We start from the raw sequence: 27,919 nt of genomic DNA, 5'->3' as shown, positions 1-27,919 counted from the left end.
TGGAGTGGGGAAAAGTGGTTTTGGTGGTGATGGGGAGGGGGGAAGAGAGAGGGTATGGATTAGTGGGGGCAGGGTGGAAGAAAAAAGCTGATACAAATCATTCTTCTCCCTCTCCCACTGATCAACAGTAATCTCAGGGTGACCACAATTCAAACGTTCTGAAGTAGGGGGATCAAAGTGGCCTGACAAAATGACAGGAATGGTTTCTAGATCTATTTTGCATTGCACCGGGCTCGAAACCTGCTCTACCTCGCGTTGAGCACTAGGTGGCTCCCGAGGCCCTCACATTGGAAGCTGCCGAGCACTTTGGCACCCGAAGGCTCCTTATTGGCTTGTGGAAGGTATGATGCCACGAGGGCAGCCCTTTTTAACAGGAAAGCCAGCGCAAAGTGCTCCGTGCAAACCCATCCTTCCTTCCTGAGGACCCAGAGACCCTTCATCGCCCATCAACGATGAGTGAGGTGAGTTACTGCCCTTTCCCTGGTGATTCTAGGGGCTCCGCTTCACCCCACGGGAAGCCACGGTCCCTCCAAGCACAGGCTGCAAAGTGCCAGAACGAAAACAAGATTAATGATATCTGCATTCCTGGGGCTGGTGGAAAGCGAGCAGGATTTTGCTGGTTTGAGAACAGAAGTGGACAAGGGAGTTGGTGTCACTTTAGTTTCCTTATTATAGTTAAAGTAAAATTATCTTTTAAACCAACTTGCGTCTCTCTGCTACCTCTTGGGTTGGAAACCTTGAAGAGTCGGCAAATTCTAGGAGGCATCTTTTAAGCAAACTGACTTAATGAAGTCCCAGGAAGAAAGTTATTTTAATTAAAAGGCAACAACTGAAGTGTGTTTTCTGCCCGTCTTTGGTTTTGTTTTGTTTTTTAACTCCTGCATCTCCATTGCAATGCACGGAGATCCAGAACAGCTGTAGATAGATACGTTTTTTTGTCTTTTGGTTTGTTTTTGTTTTTTAAGATTGTCATAATTACATTCTAGGGGATTTCCCCCATTATTAAGCACAAATCCAGCGGTGCATCGGAATGGAGCGCTGTTAAGAAAGCAAGTGGTACCGTGTCCACGGTCTGTAGGAAGAACCCGTTTTAAGATCCGTCCTGAGCAGCTGGACAGAAGGGCTGTGAAGGTGTACATTACATTCTCTAACACAGACACATGGAAGATGTCAGCAGATAGGGTTCAGCCAGTCCGCCCGTCCTGCGCTGCCACCGATCCTGCTCAATCTGTGGACCTCTCCCCCCCTGCCTCTGCCACCGCGCTCCCTTTGCGTCCGTCTATCGCATGCACGCGTGAATGCTGCCTCTGTTCTGGCCCCTACCATCTCCTCTGGCAGTCTGAGTATCGGTCTTGAGTATCGGTATAGTAAAAGAATCTAAATAAAGAAATAAATAAATAAATAAATAAAAAAAAAGTCTGCCCTCCCATTAAGCGGCATAAATTCTTGGGTTCCTATAATGCAGCTAGAGAGTCCCTAAGTAAGCGCTTTCCAGTGTCCTGTGAAGAGCTCGCGGTCTGCCCGATATTGCGTCAGCTCTGTGGTTTGCAGCTCGCAGGCTGTTCCTTTTACCAATTCCATTCTTTTATTGGAGGTGCAGTCCCTGCCCATTGAATGCAGCGTGCAAAGCTCAGGCTGTGTTTTTGCTGGAGCTGCCATGATTACCCAGTGACAATGGGCACTATTGTGTGCCCTGGTAACAGCTCCAGACCCAGGACTCTCTGGGTGTCCCTGCAGCAGGTTCCTGAAAGGAGAATTGCAGAGCTGGAAGTGCCCACAGAAGCCACAAGTCAAATAATCTTGCAGACCCAGACTTAAGGGGGCCTTTTTTCTCGGTTTTTATTTCTTTTTCCCTGGGAATTTATCAGTGTTTATTACAACAGGAGCACACATTTTATGTACCTGGAAAAATAGAGAGTCAGATTTTTCCATTTGGCTCCTCCCTTTTTTTTTGTATTTATTGTAGTGACCACTGCCACATGAATGGGCAAAATAAACCCCCAGACTAAAAACGGAGTTGCCTACCTCGATTGCGCCTTTGGGTGCAGCGTGCGTTTCAGGAAGGACAGGGTGGGCAGAAATGCAGCAGTGGGGAGGGAGCCTCGGCCGTTTACAGAAATCGGTGTTAGCAGCCAGGACTGTAAATCCGGTGGAGAAAACTGAAGGCCCCCCCAGGCAGAAATTACCTTCCTATCGACTCCTTGCAGTTCATTCCAAATCCTCCCAGCTTCTCTTATCGCCATGTGTCTGCAACAGCAAGCAAGAGAGAACTCAAATTACTCCTTTGTAATTCCCTCTTTTTTTTTTTTTTTTAACTAATGCTTCATTCAAAGCGGAGATTTAATTGTCAGAGAGGAGAGCCTGCATTTTTTCCCACCATGCACTTCTGAGTTAAATGAGGGATGGGGGTCAGCTCCCCTACCTACCTTCTGACCTCTAACGCCAACTGCAGCCCCATGGCCTAACCTCTGCCCTCTCACTTCCCCCTGCTTTTACCCACCTAACCTCAGCTCACTGTTTAACCTTGAATCTCTCAACGTATCTGCAGCTCTCAGCACTCTGACCTTTCAACTTACCCGCGGCTCCCCAGCCTAACCTCTAACCTTTCAGCTCACACTACTGCCCAGACCTCCAGCCTAGGAATCTTTTCAAGTACAAGAATTGAGAGAAGCTTTCTGCCTCAGTACTATTGGGTATTGGCCCCTCTAGAGCTCTCCATGGGGCCAATGCAATAAGCTCCAGTAAACCTTCTGTGGGGTTTTGCATGCACAATTGAGCTGGTTTTCCCACACAGATCTTATGCGTGGATGTAGTAACTCGTTCGGTGCAGAAAAACGCGCACACGAACCCACACAAAAGACCCGTGGGCAAGTGCCTGCAAATGGCATGTAAAGGAGGCAATTATCCATTAACGGGTTCTGCAGAAAGCTGTGCTAGCAGGGGGAACAGTTAGTGTGGGGTTTAGTAAGCACCTGGGTCCGAACAGGGGTTAAGTGAAAGCACCCAGCTGGAGGCGCCTGGGACTTGCCCACTGCAATTCCCCCATACGGCTTTCGGGACCCAGTCTCGGGCCCGATGTTGTGGATCTGGACAGTGCTGGCGTTTGTCTGTAGCTCCCCGGAGATCGCCGGTCCATCTGTCTGGGCTCCTGCTCTCTCCTGGTGGGGCTGATCCGTGCCGAGCAGCCCCGAGCGCTCAGCAAGGAAAAGGCTGCAAGGTTACACAACCACACTAATGGCAGCGATGGAGTGAAAGGGCCAAAACGGAACTGAAACTATTTATTTTCAAATAGTAAAAACTTGAAATAGTAAGAAATGAGCCTGTGGCATTTTCCCATAAGTGCCTTTTTTAGTCCCTGTTTTTCCGGTGGCTTCCTGCATCGGGCTTTTATGTGGGCATTGGCACATGTTTTACGTATTCCGCAGGGTTGGGGTTTGGTTTTTTTTGCATATATCTCATTTGCATGCTGTCCCCTTATTACATCCCATGGAGGAATATGCAAAGAAAAATAGCACCAATTTCAGCACCAGTCTTAATACCTTGGCCTCTCTCCGAGGTTAACCTCTCTGCGCTTTGCTTCCTGCATCCCTGGTCATGGCTCTGGCTATCATATGATCACATAACTTATTTACAATTACTTTGAAAACAGATTTTAAAGCAGTAGTACAGGGCTACAAACAGTTAATTTTACAATTTAAAACCAGTTTCCAAATTCTTTTGGATGAGAACATTATCTGAGGACCATGCTGTACTTTTGTTATGATTAGACTTATAAATGACCATTTACTGTTCTTCATATGGCTACTTTGGGCCAACTTGAAAATTAAGTTGCTCATTTTATGAAGTGCATTGATTTAAAGCCAGCCAACTTAAGAATGATTTCAGTCACCATGAAGACTCTTTAATTTAAATACGTGATTTAACCCATTTCTTCATACACACACACACATATATATATATATATATATATTTTGTTTTGGCCTGGCTCAATCAGAACCAGCTTCTCTGCTGAGCTATAAATCATAAACCTTCCTTTACAACAACTCAGGGAGGGTCCCATTTTTAATCCCTTTCCACCCCCTCCCAATCTAGCTCAACCATTGCCACAACAATCCTGGGCCAGGGATCACAGATGGTTGCACGCTCTGGGTATCACCGCCATGTGACGGCTGGGACTCCCTACCCACCCACCCTGGGGCTGTGAACGCTGCCTCCACAGTACCCCCAGCTCTTCATCTTCCGCATAGCAGTACACAGCTTTACCTTTCAGCCAGCAGGCTGGTCTCTGATGAATAATTGTCTTTTGAAAGATACTTATTTATTGGTTGACATGCCAAACTAAAACATGCTGTTTACAATTAAAGCAAACAAACGGTGTCCTTTAACTATAAACGTTTCTATAAACAAAGAAGCAGCTCAGTATTTTCAGATGTATTACTTGTACATATTAGAAAACTGAATATTATATAGCAGACAACTTTTGAATTGTACTCAGAGTCAGTTACTTTAGGATGGTGGCTGGAATTGAATGACAGCCATGTTTAAAATTAGATTTTATTATGTAACTCCTGTTTGGGCGAATCAGATACAGGAGCTCGTAGGGTTTTTAACAATCAGTTCAGGAGGTGCAGGGCTGACCAGACCTCTCTGAGGACAGGGAACTCTTCTCTGATGATTTTTATGAAGTACAGCTTTAGGATACTCTTTTTTTTTACTTCTTTCATGAGGGAGCTGAGACCCGAGTCAATGTATTTACAGGAAGGAGATTTATTTACCATAGCCCCTTCCACGGGGAATCGCAGGTAGGTGGAGAAACTTCCAGGTCTGTAGTAGAAATAGCAGCAAACACTTTACTGCCGCAAAGCTCTTTTTTATCTAGGGATGCTGTCCAGGGGCAGACTGGTCCTTAGTGCAACAGGGCAGCGCTTGTGGGCCCACGGCCCTCTGCCTCGGATGGGTGGGTAGGGGCCAGTGACCCTTATTGCCAGGGCACCCAGATCGCTGTCCGTCTGCCCCCCGTGTATCGGTTTAACTTTACAGATGCACAGGCCGCTGCCACTGGCTGCCGAGTCCCTGCTTACATGAGCTGACTAGAGGCACTAGAAGTAGACCAAGAATCCCAGAAATAGCCAGGAAAGTCCCACCTTGTTTATTTGTTGCCTAACCTGCAGGCTCAAGACGATGTACAGGAAGCCCAGTTTACAATAAAAATACAAAACACTCTGGCACGCAGTACCAGACAGTAATTATAAAAATAAAGCAATACATTTAAAACAGCTTTCTACCACAAAAATACAATAAAACAAGCACTGATCTCTCTCACTAATGGACTTCAGATCGATTCCAGCCAATATTATACAGAAGCACAAAATTAATACAGTACCAGAACCTCAGTAACATCCTAACCTTATCCTGTATAAGATTATAAAAAAAAATCCATTCATCAGCAAACTAAATCGAAAATAAGGATAAGTACTGACATCTAAAAGTCAGGGGACGCCATCCCAAAAAGGTGCCCCACCTGCAGCTGTCTAAACCTGAGGAGCTCCCCCCTCAAAGCAGAGTTCTCTCGGGAGGGAGCTCCAAGGGGTTGGGTACCAGAATGAAAAGGCCTGCGTCCCGGGCTAACCAGCTGACAGTCCCTAAACAGCAGGACACAGAGCAAAATCGGCATTCGTGAACCTTAAAGTTATGCTCTGGGTGTACTGCCTGAGTTTGCTAGCCAGATTCTAGGCCCTCAGCGTCTGGGCTAGTAAGGCCTTCAGGCCCGGCGTGAACGGGTGGGCATTCCATGCGTTTGCACATCCGCGCGCAGCTTCCGCTCCCCCCCAAGTAGGAAGTAAGAGTGGGCCTGCACCGCCACCGCTGCCTAAAGGAAGCCTGCAGCATGGCTGAGAAAGAGGAGAGGAGCGAGGAAAGGCCAGCCGCAGAAATAAGGTGAGCCAGAGCCCGGGGAAGAGAGAGAGAGAGAGGAGAGAGGTCACTGGCAACAGGGGGAGGGATCTGAGGCAGTCCTGCACCACTGAAGGGGGCAGGGTGGAAAGGAGATTGGCCATCACCCCCGTCCCCCACTCCTCCCCCTCCCCCACACTCTCCACTGATCACCCTGAGCACCGACTCCTCCTCTATTTCCGTGTCCATTTCTGGAATTTGAATTTATTAAAAATGTACATTCCGCACTTTCTCGGGCCAAATAGCGATCAGGGCGGATTTCAGTCAGTTATAACCATAAACCCCTTAACATGATAGAAAACAGAACAACCACAGCAAAATACAAAACGTAGAAGAAGAAAAATCCTTGTACCAGATCTGACGCGGGGCCACTGTTGCCGCCATGGCCACACAGGGCAAGGAGTTTGATCCTTAATGATGGTTAAAAAGGTTATTTATATTGTTTCAATTGTAGTTAGCTACTAACTAGATCAAGACAAGCGAGGAGGGGGTGGGGGAGTTGTAGGGTATTTGGTCTGGGTGCTCGTGCCAAATTGGGGACACTAGGAAGAGTCAACCAGTGTTCCCCTTTATGTGTCTTCTCCTACATTGTACCAGACTGTATAAAACTGATTCATAAATATATTTAAACATAAAAGCACCCAAAGCTGTTGCTGGCAGCTTCTGCCCCTCTCCCCCCAAACAGGAAGATTGGTGGGGCCGTGCGGCCTGAAGATAGGATGACCACGGGGCCCTGGTGGAGCTCATCCCGCCATGGCCCGAAGACACCATGATGGATGTGAACTTGTATGCATGTGTGAATGAGTGAGAGCCTGCGTGTGTGTGTCTGTATGAGAGCTTGTGTGTTTATGTATGTTTTGTGCCAGGAGAGCCTATGAGTCACATACATAGGCTCTCACAGGCACACACACAACCACACAAAATGTATCTGTGAGGGTGAGGGAGCGGCAGCCTGTGTATGTTATAGAGAAGATAAAATTTGTGTGCCCTACCTCCCCCAATCCACAACAGTCTCAAGGTGACTGGAATTCAGATCCCAGTTATGGAGAGCGGATTTTTAAATCCTGATAAGTTTTAATTATTGGGTGTAATTTAATTATTCTGCTGTTTTGAAATATATTTTTTTGAGGGGGGAATAGAACATTTTGTAACTGGATTTTTTATTCATCAGATTTTTTACTTTTTTTTTGGTGTTTGGAAAATTTTTGATATTCTATTTATTAACTGGTTTGAAATTCTTTTTATGAATATGACTTTACTATTATGATTGATGTTTTATATTTCTTGATTTTATTACTTAATGTTTTATGAAGAACGGTAATGTTTCTGTTTTCCCATTGTTGCTCTGCATACAGAGGCTGGCTTGTTGTAGGTCCCAGTTCAGTAGTTCTCAGCACGTTTCTGTTTATACTTTCAGATCTCTTTATTCTGTATTTGGTCAGGGTCTCTCTGAGTTCTGCATATGTGTGACCGAGGTCAGGTATTTTGCTAGCATGTAATTTCTGTGTAGGGATCTATAGCAGCCCGGTTTCCTAATAAGAGCTTTTATTGGTGTTCTAGGGCCCTGGTGTAACATATGTGCAGTGTTGCCTTTTCATAGATAAGGTTGTTAGGGTGGTTTTGGTATGGGAGGTTTACTATATCGTAATGGTAATTCTGTTTGTTCATGGCTTTCTGAGGGCCAAGCTCACACCCAATACGCATTACAAAAAGTCTAATTCCATAAGATATAATATGCCGGTTGTAAGTGATGATTTTCCCTCGGCAGACTACTCTTGAATGTTTTCATGTAAATGTGTTATAAATGCATAATTTAATTGTGTGTGTCTGTAAAGGGTGTGGGAGTGTGTGTGCGTAGGGCTGTAAGGTTTGCCTAGGGTTCCTAATACCCTTTCTTATCCATGGGCTCTGGGGTGGGGGTGGGGTGTCCGTTTTTAAAAGTATAGATTGCTGGGCTTGGGACAGACACTGAATGAATCGGGAGCAACAAACAAGCTAGCACCGGCCCTGAAGGTCTTATAAGTGTAACCCCTGTTTCGGTTTACGAGCCATGAAGTCAAGGGCACATGAGGGTCCCAGGGCTAGTCCTTAACTTCTGTCCCTCTCAAACACAGTCCAGGGGCCCCAGGACCAGGCTCTTTTCCAGTGGGGACAGAAAACTAAATCCTGCAAGAGCCAAGGTGGCAGGGATGAATCTCAGGGTTACTGTCCTGGGAAGGTATCAGTTCACATTCACCCATAAGGAATGCGAGTGCCAACAAAATACTCTGAAGGCTCAGTCCGAGTGTCCAAGTTAACTCTTTACTGTAAAAAGTCCTTAACTGGGAAAATAGTGCAGTGCACATCAGATGGAAATCAATCCTTTTATTCTACCTCTGCAAGGGTCTCTCAGTATCCGGGCCAAGAAGACTCTCACTCTCCAGGGCATGGAAAAGCAAGGCTTCCCAGGTGGACAGGGCTATCCTAGATGGGCAGAAAGAACTCTCCTTCCAGTATACCGATGTAGCGACCCCCTGGGGTGTCCACTAGATGTCCCGAGTCCCAATCCTTGGCTAGAGAGCTGTAGGGGGACCAACCATTCTGATCCGCACCTCCCCCACGGGAATTGGAAGCCTCTTAGGGAGGGGGAAGGGGGGGCTAGTTTAGGTGAGATTAGGGCAGATGTAATTTTGCTTTCAGCAGGTAAGGATGTGTATCGTGTGGACTCTCTAATAACCCCTAGATTCATCAAAAAGTGTTACTAACTTACCTATTTTCACTAGAGAGAAAGAGAGAGACTATCTACAAGGCCCTCACAGTAGATAAGTATTTCTATCTCTATAGGAGGGCCATCTAATAGGTCGAGGTGAGGTGTCTATAACAGGGTACCATCAAGCTAGGGTGAGATATCATAGTACAAAATTTCATCTTTGTGAGACTTTCCTCACTCCAAATGACGTCAAACCTTCACCAAGGTGTACTGTGCTGTTCGTGCGTCTCACTCTGCATGCGAAACTGGCCCCTAAACCACCACCAACACCTCACCTCAACCTATTAGATGGCCCTCCTATAGAGATATAAATAGGTGCACATAGTGAGGCCCTCCCCAGAGGCTCGTGCTCTCTCTCTCTCTCCCCCTCTCTCTCCTTCTCAAGCCCAGAAATACCTAAAGTGCAATTTCAAACATTTATTGCGAATTGCGTTATGGCCATTTCAGGCATATCGCACAGCCTAAAGCCAGGAAAAAAGGTGTAGTTATTTCTGGCATTAAAACCATGCGACAGCATGCGTTATGCTATCACACGGTGCAATATTGCCCCTCATTTAACTAAATCCCGCCCCTCCTCAAAATTTGCATTCACGCCGGGCATTACAATTCTTTTTGCATGCGTTAACGCCATTAATGCATTTTGATGAATGACCCGGTAAGTTAGGCCCCCAGTCTGACAGATGAGAGAGGCACATGCCTTGCCAGTTTCTTTAATAGAGCTGGAAGGAAGAGGGAGATTAAGAAGTTTTAACCATTTTCCAGGTTTCTACATTTTTTGATCTGTTCCATTCGTGGCACACAGCACCCCCTGACCATGGTGGACAGGAGAGACTGCAAACTTTTTGGACCCTCATAAGAGGAGGTTGCAACACCCAGTGTGAGAGAAAAAATCCTGGGGTTTTTTGGTTTTTTTTTTTACAAGTTGTCTATTTTTCCATCTTTGGGGAAAGGGATAATTATTCTACTCCCTTCTTTTCCCTTGAACTGGAAACTTTTGGTAACTGTTTCCAGTACAGGCCTTTCCTCCTGGGAGGCCGGCTTGTATATTTTGAAGAGGAATCATCAAGGGAGAAACATCTGGAGTCACCCCAGGGAGTTTCCACACCGGGGCACTGTCAGGTGAAGTTCGGGATTCAACGTACCCCTTCCCCAGTACCTCAGGTACTGGGGAAGGGGATCCGATCACAGTTAGGATACCCCAACCCCCTCGGGACAATTATCTTTCTCTACCATGGAGGATAAGCAGGTTCCAAGCCCCCTCCGGAGGGCCACGTCCACCAAGCATCCAAATCCTGGCTCATGTAAATCTGGGAATGCTGGAAGTATCTGGACACACGTTTTACATCCTTTAAAAGTAAACTTTAATTTGAACACCCGTCCAGTGAGTCCAGCCTGGTTTGTAAGGGTACCTGTCCCAAAGAGTTATGACAGGACCCAAAAAGCAAAGCAGAAGCCGATCAATGATGCTGGAAAGCAGAACAAAAGGTAATGATCGGTGATTGGCAAGAGCTATGGTAACACACAGACATGGGAGAACACTACTGCCTGGGCCAAGACTGTTATCCTTCCCCCCATAGAAAATAATCCCTCCTCTTCTGGGAGAGAGAAGAATAGGGGAAAGGACAGAGGAGTTAGCCACGTTTAATAAATTCTTCTATGGTCCTTTGGAAAGAGACTCATTCCCTGGAAAAAGGTTACACTCGCATACAAAAGTATAAGATCTCAGTCTCTGCACGGTCTCCCAGTTTTACCTCTACCCAGGGTGAAGACTCTGAATGGGTGTCCTCAGATATATAAAAATGGTTCTTACAGTTTTCTCTCTCAAGATGATTCACAGGATTTCTTAGAGGAAATGTTTCAGGCAGCAGAGACTTGCAGCTCTTCTGATCTTCTGCTTCTCAGGGCAGGAAGGTTGGACACAACTTTCACCCCAAAACTCAAGAGAATAATCTTCAAAAGTGGGATCCTTCTGCAGCAAGCCAACTCTGTATGAGGATGGAGAGCAGTGGAATCCTCTCTACCTCCTGATCTAACCTAGCCAGGGACTTCCCGAAATCCACCAACAGGGGCGGGTTGACGGAAAATAGCAGCCCGGGTTTTGTTTTTTTTTCCCCAAAACCAGCCCACAGGGAATCTGTCAGACTTCCTTTCCCTGCAGTGTGAGTTTCAACAGTTCCCAAAAGCTCGCCAAACTGACCCTTCAGATATACATCATGTGACCTGGAGCCTGACAGAACTGAAGCCTAAAATCGCCAACAATTTCAAATTTTATCCTAAATAACTGTGCACACCTATGACCAGAGGTGAGAAAGCATAGCTGCAAGCCCCCTTCCATCCATGCAATCAGTTGCGCTATTTCCCCCCCCCCCCCCAAATTTGGTTACATCTCTCATATATTAAAGTGTCTTGCCAACCACCAATTAGCTCTTCAACCAGTTGCCAAGTAATAAGACTGGCAGCCAGTGTCAGACACAAACACTCAGTCTCTCAGACCAAAAACACCCATACTCACTTTGACACCCACTTTGTGTCTGAAAAGGTTTGTGGGTGTCTTTCTCTCTGACACAGTCACCCAACACACACTCTCGCTCTCAGTGTGTGGATGTGTCTTGTCTGTGTCACAGAGTGAGTGTCAATGTGTGTGAATGTCTCTCTGTGACACAGACAGATGCCCTTAAACACATTCTCTCTTATACACACACATTCTGTCATTGTGCTGCTGCTCATGTACTCACACAGTGAGTGCCCCAGCTCTGGTACTGTTATATCATTATGTAAAGTTTTTTGCTTGATGCCAGCCCTTTCCCATTACCATCCCTTCTTGGCACCCACACTCTCCAAGAAACTCATTGGTTCCACAGTCAGCTGCCCCTTTCAGATGTGAGCCCAGCAGACAGAAGCCTTCCCAACATTACACAGCCACTTTTCTCTCGGCTCAGGCCATCCCTTTCTGTAACTGTAGCTTGGCTCCATTTCTCCCTTCATTGCATTCCTATTGACTGTGTGCTATGCAGCTACAGGCGCTGCACTACCTACTTTCTCTAAGGGAGGGAGGACAAGAAGTGATCCGTGTTGTTCCTCTAGGTGTTAAGAAAAAAAGAAAACTGAAGTCCTGGACTAGACAGAGGAGAGTCCCAGGACCCAAAGCAGCACAGCTCCAGAATCCTGCTTTCCCATGCGGAGCCAGGGAATTAGGCGCCATAGGTGAACCTTACAGCCTTGTACTCCCCAGCCCCTCTCCCCCCACACAAAATTTAAACTTATGCATTTATGACAACAGATTTTACATCAAAAAGGCATTTAAAATACAGTCTTATGAGGTAAAAATATCACAACATGTACATTATATTTACATGCACTGTCGTGATGCCAAACAGAAAACACTGCCTAAAAAGTAAAAAGACATTTGGATCCCATATTGCATTAGGGCTATTCTAACACATGTTGGCTGTGGGCTCAGCTTTCAGCAAGCCTTGAGTACACTGAATTATAATTACTATAAAGTAAACCTCCCATACCAAAACAGAAATAAATGCCAGCACTCAAACAATGACGATCCTACTTATGTAAATACAACACTGTAAATAAATATTACATCAGTCCCTAAAACACCAATACACCTTCTGTTAGGAAAACAGGCTGCTAGAGATCCCTTCACTAAAACTAAACACTAGCAGAATACCTCACCTTGGACACACATGCAGTACAGAGAGACCCTCACCAAACATAGAATAAGGAGCCCATAAAGTATATATAGAAATGTGCAAACTAAAACTGAACTGGGGAAACTGCAAGAAGCCAGACTCTGTCTGTAGTGGAACGATTGAAAAACAGAAACGTTATAAACATCAAACATAAAACATCATAAAACATCAAACAATGAAATCAAGAAATATAAATTGCCAGTAATAAGAAAACTTCACTCCTCTTTGCCCCTGCCGCTCACGGCCTAGCTCGCCTAGTGCTTCCGCGGCCCTGATCACAGCAGCTCTGCAGGCCTAGGGTTGCTGTGATAAACGCCAATCACGTGACTGGCCTGACCATCCCACCAGGGCATTCCCGAAGCCCCGCTAGGCCAATCCGTCCCTGTCCACCAGCCAGGGGGTACTAGGGCTGCCATAGAAGAAAATCCCAAAAACCCACGAACAACTCCTGAGGCTCTTTCTTGTTCCAGGCAGGATTCAAAGCTGTGAGGCCTAGGGTCGGAACAGGAGGACAAACTTTAACTCAAAATACACTTTTTGTCCTCTAGCTGCTAACTAAAGATTGCCACACCTTGCAATGACGCAAGCTGTTTTTCTAGCCCAAGGAGCCTGGCCATTCCAGCAACCTCGGTGGAGGAGCTGTTCTAAAATGGTGCACCCCTCCCTCTACTAGGGCCAATTTAGCAATGAATCCCAAAGGGTCATTTCATGAATTAAACAGGGATCTAAAGATAAGTAGCAGCCAATGTAAAACATAAATACGATCTCTTGCTTTGCAACTCATATCTAACCTTGCAGGTGTATTTTGAATAGTCCACAGGCTGTGCAGTGTTTTCAGAGGCAAGCCTATGAAGAGTTTCCGTAATTCACAGTTGATATGACCAAGGCATGGAAACATTTTTGGTTGCCAACTAGACAGAGAAGGCATCAGATTGTGCATCAGTGGAAGCTTAAACCAAGCTTTTTGGGTAACCGGAGATATGTGTCTTTTCAGATGTAAAATGGGGGTCCAAACAACATCCAGATAAGATTTTGTAAGTAAGAATTTCTCGATCCAGTTTAATTTGTAGAGCTGATGGATTTACCATTGATTACTAATCTAAAGTAACTCTGGCCTGGAGGCATTCAGACTTAATCCATTAACTTCCATCCATCTCCAAGGAGTAACCCCTTCAAAATCCTGAGTTGCAAATAGAAAGTTGAATTTTCAAATGTTGTGTGCATAAAAATTAGCCGCTATGCATGTAAAATCACATAATATGCGAGTTTGTGCTATTTTAGAAACCTCAACATACATGCATAAATCAGGGTCCATGAGTAAATCTGTGCGTGTACAACACGGGCGAGTTAGGGGCCCTTCCAGGGCAGGGTCAACGTTTGCGTGAATAAGTTGCTATTTTATAAGCAATCAACACGTTAAGGAGGTCATTTTCAAAGGAGTTACGGTGTAAATGTAACATTCTATCGTAGCAATTTTCAAAAGACATGTACTCAAGTAAAGTGCACTTATGTGAGTGAATCCTGTGGACAATTCAATTGTATATATTGTTGTAATTTTCAAAAGTCTACTTACTCGAGTGAAGTGCATTTCCTCAAGTATAACCCAGTTTTACTCAAGTAAAGGCTTTTTAAAATCAGGCCCTAAATTTGGCAGCTTAATCGCCTATAGTTACTCCTGCTCAATATCTGGAGTAAGTGATTGTCAAAAATCTTAAACATGAAATACTGATTGGGTGGAGATCTGGGTGAAATGGAGGGACTTCAGGCTGAAGAGCCAGGAGAGTCTCGATGAGCTGCAGATGGACTGAGCAAACTGGTAAACTAATTGATAAAACTGGCAATTTTATTATTGCGTACATAATAGAAAATCTCCTGACTTGTGTGTGTAAAACCTGACTTTAAGTGCGTCTAATTTATGAGTGTTAAATCTTCTCGGGTATCACTTTAAAATTAGATGTAAAAACACATGGGTATACCAGCAGCACACACTGATCTGGCTAAATTCTGATTTATCCAGCTTAGTAGCGACATTTTTGTATTTATCAGGATCAGCTCCGAGTTATCTGCCTAAGCTGTGGCACTTATCCAGACAAGGTCTGTCTTATTCGGCTACGTAGTAGCAAAGTCAGATAGCCGGATAAGTAAAAAAAAAAAAAGGTGCTTCTCATCTGGCTATCTGATTTTGTTGGGTAAATAGCGTTTTTAAGACATATCTAGCTATGCAGCAGCTTTGCCACTACTTAGAGAGAAATCTGGATAAATGCAAAAATGTATTTGCATGTTTTTCAAATGCACACACGTTGCTTGCTACATTTGCATGTATTTAATAATCTGCATACATTGTATATGCGCAGGATACAAAATACTGGAGTTTTGCGTGTGCACAAATAGACGTGAATATGCATGTGTGTACGCGCATTTTAAAGCCATCCTCAGAGATAGCTGGGCAATTAGAATCTATAATGTTACATTCTGGGCTTGCTCCTGCAGGAAGTTAGAGAACGAGAGATCCTCTGGAGGGCTCTGACCACCAACTCAGAGCTTGTCCTCATGAATTTCTTTTACAGGGGCTTGTTGGCACAGAGATCTTCTCACAAGGCAGCGTTCCAGATTATCGAGGAGCACCTGGTGATACTGCTCCAGTGCTACAGTTCAGTAAAACAGCCTGAAATTAGTTGTTTGCTTGAAACAAAACTAGAATGGTTTACTTGAAGTGGGCAGACAATCCATAAACTAGGTCTGGCAGTTACTGAGCACATTGATTTTTTTTTTCTTCTGTGTGCTACAGTGTAGACTCATAAATATCCATAATGTGAATCCTGAGCAGGCAGAGTTCCTTCAAGGAGATGCCATAACATTGAAGTGTAAGCCAGCTCATGGCCCGATGCAGTAAGACAGGAGTGAAAATTGTGCCCTGCATTTCAGCACGCATTGCCTTTGCTTGCGCGTTAAAGCAAAGTTAACGCCTGATGCAGGATGCTAATAGTATGGAAGTACATCAGGAGTTAGAAAAGCATGGAAACTTAAAACTATTAATAATGCGCACAAACCGCATGCTTGATGTGTTCAGGCATGGTTAACGTGCACAAAACACAAGCTAGGAGCATTACATAAAGGTTCTGCTCCTTAAGGGGCCAATGCAATAAATGTGCATAGAAAGGGGGGCGCCATGCAATATTTAAATTAGGGGGTCGCATTAGTAAGCAGGCGCCAGGGTTGCTTGCGCGCCCCTAGCGCCTCCTTGCTAACGTGAACCTGATTGGCGTCGGCCGTCCGCCGGTTAGGAAAACTGATGCCGAGTTTATTTGCTTCGGTTTCCTAAATGCCGCACAGCCAGGGGATTCAGGAAACAGACGCTTGTCATTCAAGCGTCTGTTTCCTGCACCCGACTGCCAGTATTTTTTTTGTTTGGTTTTGTTTTGTTTTTTTTAACTTTGTTTAATTTTGTTTTTCCTCCTTCTTGATATCGCAACGATATTAATTAGGAGGCAGTACAGAAAAGCAGTTTTTTCTGCTTTTCTGTACTGGTTTAAGGAGCGCTCAGCAATTAACGCCTTCTATCCCTTCCGCAATGTCACTCACAAAGATATTGAACAGAACCGGTCCCAATACCGATTCCTCTGGCACCCCACTTAACATCGTCCTCTCTTCAGAGTACTTTCCATTTACCATTACACGCTGTTGCCATTCAGTTTGTAATCCACTCCATCATCTTGGCGCTCCCTCCAAAGCTTCTCATTTTGTTCACAAGCCTCCCATGTGGAACGGTATCAGAAGCTTTGCGAAATCCAAATAGAAGACACCGAGCGCTCTTCCTCGATCCAATTCTCTGGTTACCCAGCTGGAGCCTCCTCACGATGCCCGCACACCACCAATTCAAACGCCAGCCCAGGACTCAGCCGGAACTTCACCGTGCCTCTCCCATCCCCACCCACAACAGTGTAAAATCCAGTCCAGGTCCTGGGTCTATCCAGTTGGGCCTCCCGGTGCCCCTCCAACCCTGAATCTACCCTTTACAATTTTCCAGAGGCCGGGGACCTCCGTGGACTCCACTTAACCCATCCATAGCCCCGGCAAGTTGAAAAGGCAGGAGTGAAGTCCACTCACTCTTGCTCTTGGTGCTTTCAAAGTGATGCCAGAGGCCTGCCAGGCAGCACCATGCAGGAAAATGGCACCAGCTGATGTCAAAGTGACGCCACTTTGGCGCCATCTGACGGGCCGCCATTTTTAATGCATGGAGAGCACGGGCAGTCATGAGTGGGCTTCGCTCCTGCCTTCCAACTTCAGAAAATGAACCAAACCAAAAAAAAAAAAAAATCTTAAAACGTACCATAAACAGAACATCCCCAAAATGAAAAATTGAACTGCAATGAAAACTTTAAGGCTGCATATCCTTAATGAACATGAAAATCTGATGAGCCAGTTTTATCCTTACCTGCTAAATATACTTCAGATAATTTGTCCACCAAACAATTTGGAGCAGGCTGTGCACGTGTTAAGGAGAGGAGATAATATAAGTATTAGGTTGCTGTAACTCTGAACTTCGCTGGTCATTGAAATGCTATAAGTGCATGACACAGAGGTCATTATCACCTTTAAAGAGTTTATCAATTCATCTCCAGCTAGATCCAACCATAGAAGAAGCAAAGGCTGCAGTATGATGGAGAATTTTTTATTCTGCATGTTTGGATCTATCACTAATGGCCAGGATCAATACGATCAGATATGAAGCAATTTGGCAGTTTAAAATTCCTACTATTTAAAGCAGTTCCAGAGCACCCCTCCTCTGCCCTGAAAGAGCACCCCATCACACAGAGTCTCTCCCCTATGACTCAGAAGTCTCCTTTACTGAGTGCCCTCTCACACGTCTGCCTCTCATAGAGAATCCCAATCACAGAACCCCCTGAGTATTCCCACACAGAGCTCCCTCTCATAGAGCATCCCAATCACTGAATGTCCCTACAGAAAGCTCCCCTATCACACAGAGCTCCCACTCACAGAACCCCCCTCACAGAGAATCCCCAAGCAGAGCTCCCTCACAGAAACCCCTCACTGAGGCTCCCCACACAGAGCTCCCACTCACAGAATCCCCCTCACTGGGAATCCCCACACACAGCTCCCACTCACTGAGAATCCCCACACAGAGCTCCCCCTCACTGAGTATCCCCCTCACTAAGTATCCCCACACAGAGCTCCCACTCACTGAGAATCCCCCTCACTGAGTATCCCCACACAGAGCTCCTACTCACTGAGAATCCCCACACAGAGCTCCCACTCACAGAATCCCCCTCACTGAGTATCCCCGCATAGAGCTCCCTCTCACAGAATCCCACTCACTGAGAATCCCCACACAGAGCTCCCACTCACAGAATCCCACTCACTGAGTATCCCCACACAGAGCTCCCACTCACTGAGAATCCCCACACAGAGCTCCCACTCACAGAATCCCCCTCACTGAGTATCCCCGCATAGAGCTCCCTCTCACAGAATCCCACTCACTGAGTATCCCCGCACAGAGCTCCCACTCACAGAATCCCCCTCACTGAGTATCCCCGCACAGAGCTCCCACTCACTGAGTATCCCCGCACAGAGCTCCCACTCACAGAATCCCCCTCACTGAGTATCCCCACACAGAGCTCCCACTCACTGAGTATCCCCACACAGAGCTCCCACTCACAGAATCCCCCTCACTGAGTATCCCCGCACAGAGCTCCCACTCACAGAACCCCCCTCTCTAGGTGCCCCCTCACAGAGCTCCATCTCCTCTGGGAGAGAGAAATACCTACAGTATCTGAATGTAATCTGCTTGGAAATAGTGAAAAGCAGAAAATAAATCTTATAGGAACAGACCCTCCCTCCCTCCCCCCCACACACCCCGAATGTGCTCAGTTATTGCAATCTACACTGTTAAGGATCTATCCCAGCTGCCAACTGTAGGAACTTGACTGCCTGTAGGATATGCAAGTCAGTTCTTGCTTTCCTCCTCTTTAGCTGACCGCCATCCTGGGTAGATGAGTGTTAGGTTCCCGCACTTAATCCGACACCCAGCACCCCCAGGGAGGGATTAGACAACATGAATTCTACGTTGGAAGATGCCGCAGGCCTTCCCTGTCTGCTGTGTGCGCCGGGTGCAGCTGGGGATCCATCCTTCTGTAAAGCTGTACTCTCGGGATGCGTGCGGGTGGGGTCTGCTCCTTCCTGCTTGGCTTTAGGGCTCTGAATGACTTTTCTTTTGTGCCCGTCCTGTTATTGTTAGATGAAGAAAGGTTGAGTTACTTAAGGTCTGCTCCTGGGGCTGACGGCCTGATGATATCAAGTGGCAGCCGTGGAACACACACCGAGGTTCCTAGTCCATTTGCTCCCTTGTGTTTGCAGTTGCTTAAAATAAACCGGTGGAAGTCAAGGCGAGGTCACCTAAGGGCAGAGCTGGCTTTAGGCGGGAGTGGGCCCAAGCTGCAGTAACGCAGGGCTTTTCGTAGGCCCTGCTGCTCCCTGGCAAGATGCCGACGCTGGGCTTTCGGGTTGTGACCTTCGTGCTGAGTAAAACGGTAGCAGGTGGTGTTAAGAACAAAATGACCGGGCTCGTGGATAAACATGACTTGATGGGAAAGACCCAGCATGGGCTTAGCAGAGGGGGGGGGGGGGGTCGTGCCTGCTTTCAGGGAATAAATACACAGATGGATAAAAGGGGAGCTGGCCGATATATTTTGATTTTCGGAAGGCCGTCTGATACAATCCTTAATGAGAGACTCCTCGTAAAACTAAAAAGTCATGGGATAGGAGGCGGTGTCTTGCTGTGCATTGGTAATTGGTGAAATGATAGGAAACATACATTAAGGATATGCATTCATTCGAAATGAAATGCAGAATGTAAACAAAAATTCAAATTTCCTTCCAACTCATCTTTAAAATGAAAGGGAAGAAGAATTTTAAAATCATTTCGGGGCCCTGTCGGAGGAGAGAACTAAACACTCCTGGGTCTCTCTGCCCCTGGTGGCTCCCAGCGACCCGTGCCCTTTGCTTCTGCCAGGGAAGATTCTTCCAATCTCTGCTCACGCCTGCCTTCTCTGTGCTGCAATTATAAACGGTGCCTGCAGACCGAGGCTGGCGCCATTGTCCACTTCCTCCATGCCAAATGGTGCCAGCCAGGCCCAGACCCCGGGCTCGGTATGCGATGGTGGTCAGGAAAGCAAATGCAATGTTAGGAATCGTTTGGAAAGGAACAAAACTGTGCCTAGCATAATGCCTTTTTCTTATTACCATTTATTTACTGTAAAATCTATATTCTGCTTATAGTGAAACATACCTTGCGTGCCGTTCTAGTCACCCAACCTCAAGAAATATATAGTGGAACTAGAAAAGGTACAGAGAAGAGCAAAAAAAAAAGTTGAATTGGATGGGCCAGGTCTCTTCTGAGGAGAAGCTGAACAGGTTAGGGCTCTTCAGGTTGGATAAGAGAGGACTGAGAAGGGATGTGATAGAGATTTATAAAAGCCCGAATTGGATGGAACGGGTGAATAGGGGACTGTTCTTTACTCTTTCAAATAGTATTAAGAATAGGGGGCACTCCAGGAAAGTAGCAGATGGGATTTTTTCCCCCCCCTTATTGCACAATAAAGCTGTGAATTTTGCCACTGGAGAATGTGGTCAAGGCATCTAGCACAGCTCGGGTTAAAAGGGGTTTGGACAAGGTGCCAGAAGAAAAGCCAGGGAAAGCCATGATTTATCCCTGGGAGTGAGATAGAAGGAACAGATCTGCCAGATACGTCCTAATCACCTGAATGGGCCACTGTCCGAGACAGGGTGCTGGGCTCCGTAGATCTTTTATCTGATCCAGCAGAGCACTTTCTAGGGCTCAGGAATGCTTCCGACAGTGTCCCAGTTTTGGGAGACAGCTGCTAAAGGGAAGGAGGAGTGTGGGTGGGGGAGGGATTGTCCATCTGGCCCAACAGCTCTGTATTTATGCCTTGAGGTGCAACTACTGCCGGGCTTTCTAGCCACGGGAGCCTGCTGCCATCACATCCTTCGCACCTGCCTAAAAGCGGCCCTGCCTCAGGATAGTCTGATGGTTTGATTTCTGAAGTGTTTTTCTCTCTAGAAAGAGTGCATATACCAAGTATACAGAAGAGATCATATCCTTCTGGAATTATTCATGTGACTGAGCTTTGCAAAATATCATATGGACCTTTGACCATTATAACAGGTGCTCCTACAGCTGGCATCAGCCGCACTGCAACCTTTGCAGGAATTAACTATGCCCTGCTCCCTCTTCTTGCCAGGGAGCATCTTATGCGTCTTGCACAGGGTGACCAGGTAGCTCCATGTCAGCAGAGGCTGGCTGACCCACTGCAGATCTGATTTCCTTACAAAGTTTGAGGTCTACCCAGGACTGTCTTGGCCTGCCCTATTGACTTGGAGATATGAAGAGCTCCATATTCAGTTGGCTAACACAGCCACGCCACAGAATATGCCCAGCTATCTTAAAGATAAACTTATCTGGCTAACTTTCAGGAGAGGTTATAAGCCACCCAGAGTTAGCTGGATAACTTATCCGGCTGAATATTGGAATTAGCTGGATATAACTTAGCCAGCTAACTAAACTCCCCAATCCAACCATTCTCCACCCCTGTTATCCAGCTAAATACTTAGCCAGATAAGTGACCTATCCAGCTAAATGGCACCCGCTGAATGTAGCCAGATATTCATTATTCAGCATAACTTAGCCAGATAAGTCAGACTTGTCCAGTCATTTTGAATATCGGGCTGCTAGTCTCTATCTTTGAAACTCTGTTAAAAAGTAACTTAGGTAATTCTATGAATACAATGAAGTACCCACCCCACACACCAAAGCAGTGAAAGAGAATTTATCCCACTGCAATATTAATGCACCATTTATAGGTTCCTACAGCATGCATGTTCACTCATAACATCTCAAAAACAACTCATAACCATATGCATTTCTTCTCAGGTAACAGAAAGTTGTGAATAACTTAAAATCAAAACATCCCCAGACTAATACATTGAAAATAGAAAATATGTACTTTTGAAGTTGTTACTTTCTAATAGCAAAGACCAATCCATAACTGCATATGTTTGAACCAGTGGACCAGGGTTCGAGTCCAGCTGTCGCTCCTTGTGACCTTGGGCAAGTCACTTTACCCTCCATTGCCTCAGGTACAGAACTTAGATTGTAAGCCCTCTGGGGATAGGGAAATACCTACAGTACCTGAATGTAAACCGGTGTGATATCTCAATTGAGATCGAATGTCGGTATATAAAAATAATAATAAATAAAATAAATAAATGTTTGAATTGGAGAAGGTACAGAGAAGGGCGACCAAAATGATAAAGGGGATGGAACAGCTCCCCTATGAGGAAAGGCTGAAGAGGTTAGGACTTTTCAGCTTGGAGAAGAGATGGCTGAGGGGGGATATGACAGAGGTGTTTAAAATCACGAGAGGTCTAGAATGAGTAGATGTGAATCGGTTATTTACTCTTTCGGATAATAGAAGAACTAGGGGGCACTCCATGAAGTTAGCAAGTAGCACATTTAAAACTAATCGGAGAAAATTCTTTTTCACTCAACGCACAATTGAACTCTGGAATTTGTTGCCAGAGGATGTGGTTAGTGCAGTTAGTATAGCTGGGTTTAAAAAAGGTTTGGATAAGTTCTTGGAGGAGAAGCCCATTACCTGCTATTAATCAAGTTGAATTAGGGAATAGCCACTGCTATTACTAGCAACAGTAACATGGAATAGACTTAGTTTTTGGGTACTTGCCAGGTTCTTATGGCCTGGATTGGCCACTGTTGGAAACAGGATGCTGGGCTTGATGGACCTTTGGTCTGACCCAGTATGACAATTTTTTGTTCTTATATTTTTCTAAGTCTGGCTGTTTTTCAAATATGTCTGTATAATATAAATTACCAGCGTTGTAGCTGTGGGGGGAGGCAGGTGTAGAGAGGGTGCCTCGTTGACAAGGGTGTAGACTGAGCTGTCAGAGACGGATGCGGGCGATTGCAGAGCTGCTATTGCCACCCACTTGGCCAAGCTGAGGGGATTGTGCCGGCAGCTGCCTCTGCCTAGGATGCTACAGTAAGTTCTCTTTCTACCGCTGTATCTTGCTACGTTTAATGAGTGCTCTCACATAGAAAAACTGGCAATCCAGAGACAGAACTGTCACCTCGGAATTCAAGGATCCTGTGCAGAGGAATCATGCAGGGAGGCTGCTGTTAAGCACGTTAATTGATTGTGGGGGAGGGAAGATTACAGGCTGGTTCTGGTGTGGTTAATGTGTCCTCTTGGTGACTGAGTGAGCCACAACGTTATACAAATAGCTTCTTTCCCCCACGTGAAGGCGGCGGGGAATGGCAGGGAAGGAGACAAATAATCCCTGCCTAGGCAGGGCTGTCACAGGCCAGCAGCAGCAGCTGTACTTGCTCACATCTGTAGTATGCAGTGCTGAAAGCGCAGCAGCACTGGGAAAGACACCCAGGGTGGCACAGAGGAGGCCCTGCCAGATTCCTTTGCTAAAGGGCTGGTATCGGACCTCCTGCCTCCTTACAGCTTTGAGGCGGAAGGGGTATCTCGCCCCCTTCTCTTCCATGCCTCCAGCTCCATGGAAGACAGGAGAGGGTGAAGCCAGAAGACTTCATTTGCCCCAGAGCAAGCTGGTACCTCTACGCCTTCATATAGCTTAGGCACGCATGACACCTGGACAAACTGCTTTTCCCACTTAACTTTTTTTCTTTATTTTTTGCAAGCTAACACATCAATGCTTTCCACCTCCTACTGTATTATGCACCAGGAATATAAAATGTCAAAACACATGGGCAATACAGGAAAGCAATGCAGAGAAGCCTGAATGCTGCGGGAGTTTGTGTGGCTGCAGAGTTGCAATTGTTAAATGTAATGCAATGCCGCTAGTTATTGGTTAAACATACTACTTGATTTTTACCAGTTAATATGTTTTTACTGTAAAGCGCTTTGCTGAATTAATGTTTTCTGTAAACCGAGGTGATGTGCCACACGTGCCGCGGTATATAAAAAAAAAAAAAATAAATCTTTAAATAAATAAATAAAATCATGATGTATGACGTGGAATGAGCAGCGGAAGGAAGGGTTCTTCAGGGGTACAGCAGAGATGCTGCTCTCTTAGAGATCTTTCCTGTGAAGTAAAAGCTCCAAAATAATTCTGAGAAAAGCACCTTTTTCTCTTTTATTTGAAATGATGCCAAGTATTTCTTGATTGAAAGTCCTCAAATGCTAACGCTGATGATTCTCTGGCCAGTCTCCTACAAATCTGCATACTACCCTTGCTCAGACTGAGCACACATTTGCTAGTCTAATGGTTGGTTAGTTGTTGCCTCTTGGCAGTGTCTCGAAGGAGAGCTTGACTTCCAGCTCTGGCCCCTGGGAATAATTGGAATTGGGAGTGCTTGTACCATAGGCTGCTATTAGCGTGACATGTAGTGCATTCCCAGAGAGGAAAATGTTAAAAATAGCTCTGTGGTGAGCTGCAACCTGCACGTCCAGCAACAGGAAGCCACTGCAGCAGTCAGCTCAGCACGTTGGGAAAACAGAGATGTTCTACCCTACGACTTGTAGGGAGGCAGAGAAAAGCACTAGAACAGAGGCCTTGCAAGCATGAAGCAATCACATGAGGCTACAGCACTACCTGAGCATTACTTTGGCAGGGCTGCTTTTCTGCTTGATATTGGTTCTTTACTTATGATGTTTTGAAAGAACAATTACCATTTATAAGGCAGCTCCCATCCAAAGAGGATCCCAACATATTTTACTAATTAATGCTCCACAACTTTGCAGGCTGCCGCCTCCAGGGGGGGGCATTTTTCTAGCACCCAATATTGTTACTCCAAGCAGTTGGGTATCAGGGAAAGGTAAGTGACGTGACCTTGAGCTGGGTCACTCTCACTCACTCCCAGGAGTTCTCTTGACTTCCTATTCTGCACTTCAGTCACCTGATGAGATCTTTTTGAGGTTGATGCTCAGTAATAGCTTCAGTACAAGACAGTGAAAATAAAGCATTCCCAACAATAACTTCTCACTCTCTCTCTCTCTCTCTTTGTTATCCCCTTAGCGAAAAGGCTCCGGAGCAACTGCTGGAAAGGACAAAACATCTGGTGGAAAGGGTAAAGAGATTATTTTATGTTTACGTTTGTCGTACGGTTTGCCTTATTTTATTTAACAATGATGTTTGCAATGGTCATTTTGCAAACATGCTGCTGCAGCACAGCACAGAATAAGATTTAGTAAGACGCCAATCTAAAGGGCTCTGTTTTCCCTAGGGCTTCAGCCGGAGCCTGCAGGAGTCACAGAACATGATGGTCCTTGTCTAGTTTTACTATATTCTTGCCTGCAGTCTGTAGGCCATGTGGGCTGTGTTCTCTGCCCTGTGGTTAAAGTCTTGAAAATGGGGCTCAGGACTTTTGCCTGAGGAGGAGGAAACCAAAACGGCTGCATTTAGAGTTTATCAAATGTTACATCCCATCCCTTTGAATTAAAGTTGCAGGGCTCACTCCAGAAAGCACATACATGATTCAGACAAGCAATAGAAAAGTCATTGTACTTTGTTTTATCAGTTTGTTTTTTTTAAATTTCTGTATAAGAAACAAATACCATAACTGATGTCTGAAGTTCTTGAACACTGCTCCCTAATCACTCCCACAGTTACAGATCTAAGCTGCAAAAAAGATATAGTTGCACTGGAGAAGGTACAGAGAAGGGCAACCAAAATGATAAAGAGAATGGCATGGTTCCCCTATGAGGAAAGGCTAAAGAGGTTAGGACTGTTCAGCTTTGAGAAGAGACGGCTGAGGATATGATAGAGGTTTACAAAATCATGAAAGGACTTGAATGGGTAAATGTGAATCGGTTATGTACTCTTTCAGATAATAGAAAGACTAGGGGGACACTCCATGAAGTTAGCCAGTATCACATTTAAAACAAATCAGAGAAAATTCTTTTTCACTCAATGCACAGTTAAGTTCTGGAATTCATTGCCAGAGGATGTGGTTAAGGCAGTTGGTGTAGCTACGTTTAAAAAAGGTTTGGATAAGTTACTTGAGGAGAAGTCTATAAACTGCTTTTGATCAATAAGGAATAGCCACTGCTTGTTACCAGCATTAGTAGCATGGGATCTATTTAATGTTTGGGTACTTGCGACTTGGACTGGCCTCTATTGGAAACAGGATACTGGGCTTGGTCTGACCCAGTATAACTTATCTTATATTCTTTACCAATCTGACATATCTACCACACTCTGGGTGACCTTTGACCTGTGTCAAATTATCTTGTATAGAACCATTGCACTGAAGTTGTTATATAAATAAATATTCATTTAATTTTTTTTCAAAGATACTTTTCTCCAATAAATTATGTATAGGCAGTCCTGCTTAAATTATGTATTGGTTTCTTAAAGACCACTTACTGAGGTATAGCTGACATTTGATTAACCTAATTATATACTTACATTAGCCATAAATAGTTGATTAGCTCTTTGTCAATACGCATCATTTTGTGAGGTGTGCTGTTTCTTTATATTGGCTGTTAACACCCAGAAGACACTTCTAGAAGGTGAGGCCTTGGACCGCTGTTGGGTTGGTGCCAACCAGTTCATGCGAGCTCGGACTAGGCCCCGACAGGTGGTGGCTGACACATTGCAGGCAGGATGGGCAGGGTCCAGGCAGATGTGAAAAGCAAGCTAAACTTAAGGGGCTGGCAGATTTTGGGCAGAGACATGGAGGCAGGATGAAGTCAGGGCAGGGAGAGTTGTCTGCTGGTTTCCAACACTTCTATTTTGATTGAGAAGGTGCAAATGGTTTACATTTTTTATAGCTGGGTATTTCATTTTAAGATGGTACAAGGGCTTTGTCATTTATCCTGCAAACTAGAGCAGTAGTTAAAGCAGGCTTTTATAAATTAAGACTGCTGTGGCCTCTGAAGGTCCTGTTGCAATCTGAGATTTGAGATTAGTAGTTCAGGTGTTAACACCTTTTGACTACTGTAACATTCGATTCTCAGGACTCCCATTTTACGCCATTAAGACCCTGCAGCTTCTGCAGAATGCTGTTGCTTGCCTTATTTCTGGCCTTTCAGTCAAGGATCTCATTACTCCGGTTCTGGCTGCTGTTTGCTTTTAGAATGAAGTTTAAAATGACCTACTTGGTCCGCAATCTAAAAGCTCGTACAGCAATATCTTGGGTTTCCACCATGATTGAGCCTTACTGTCCATCTAGAACTTTGCGTTCATCACAACGGAGAAGAAACATCAAGGAAGACTCTTTGTGATGAATGCAAAGATCTAGATGGACAGTAAGGCTCAATCATGGTGGAAACCCAAGATATTGCTGTACGAGCTTAGGAGAAGAAGGTTCACTTACACATAATTCGAAAGACTGCATTTTCAGTTGCAGGTCCAGACCTCTGGAATAGTTTACCAGACGAGCTGAGATCTGTGACCTGCCTGAAAGCATTTACGAAACTACTAAAAACCATACTTTTTGAGCAAGCCTACTGTTACGTTTTTACTTTTGCTCTCTGGCTAGCCATACCAGAAGGTGTGGATAACTTTTTTTTTTTTTTTTAATTCTGCTTGTTTTTGACTTGTCCAGATGTTGTAATTAGAATGGATTGATTGGATGTTAATTTTATTGTGAGTTATTACCCTGTGGCTAGAGATGCTTAATTTATGTTTTACTATTTTTACTTACTTATGTTTTATTTATTTATTTATTTATTTAAGGTCTCTTTTATACCGACATCCGTTGACACATCGCATCGGTTTACAAAAAACAAAAACTTTTGGGCGGAGCCCTTACATATAACAGCGGAACAAGATTAACTTTTGGGCGGGGCCCTTACATATAACCAATAGAGTACATTAAACAGGGGGGTGAAAACTAGATATAAATATAAATCAATATGAGTAAACCAACTATATACACAGATAAGCGGGTTCAAAGTACAAAATCAGCAGGCAAATTCTTAGTCTTAAATCGAAGGCATTCACAGTCATAGCTCGAGGAGTATATATTATAGAGGAATTCTCTAATGGGGGAAATTCTAAGTGGTGGGGGGTGATATGGAGTAGGCTTGCTGGAAAAGCCAGGTTTTCAGTTTTTTTTTTGAATTTGGGTGTATGTGTCTCTAGGCGTATATCATGGGGTAGGGAGTTCCATAAGGTGGGGCCGGCGAGGGAGAAAGCTCTGCTAATAGTAGAGGAGAGTTTGAAAGTTTTGATGGGTTGGGCACGAAGGGTTCCTTGAAGGGCTGGGCGGGTGGGTCTGTTGGAGGTGCCGGGGAGGAGGGGGGGGTTGATCCAGTTGAGGTTGGAGTTTAACAGACTTTTATGAATGATGGAGAGTGCTTTATAAAGAATTCGTGAGTTTATTGGGAGCCAATGTAGTTCTATGAGTGTGGGGGTAATATGGTCTCTTTTTCTTGTGTTTGACAGAATCCTAGCGGCGGCGTTTTGCAAAAGTTGTAAAGGCTTG

At 45.1% G+C, this 27,919-nt stretch overlaps 1 long non-coding RNA gene across 1 annotated transcript; it reads left to right on the top strand.

Moving 5' to 3' along the window:
• Positions 1-310: 310 nt before the first annotated feature.
• Positions 311-27,919, top strand: LOC115077063. The gene is made up of 3 exons (XR_003852949.1): positions 311-461; positions 24,505-24,556; positions 27,880-27,919. It is a non-coding gene; the product is annotated as an uncharacterized LOC115077063 (long non-coding RNA).

This window comes from Rhinatrema bivittatum, chromosome 15, assembly GCF_901001135.1.
Source record: "Rhinatrema bivittatum chromosome 15, aRhiBiv1.1, whole genome shotgun sequence".
Classification (NCBI taxonomy): domain Eukaryota; kingdom Metazoa; phylum Chordata; class Amphibia; order Gymnophiona; family Rhinatrematidae; genus Rhinatrema; species Rhinatrema bivittatum.
The sequence above is the reverse complement of the archived record's forward strand: the minus strand, read 5'-3'. Positions and strand labels throughout refer to the sequence as shown.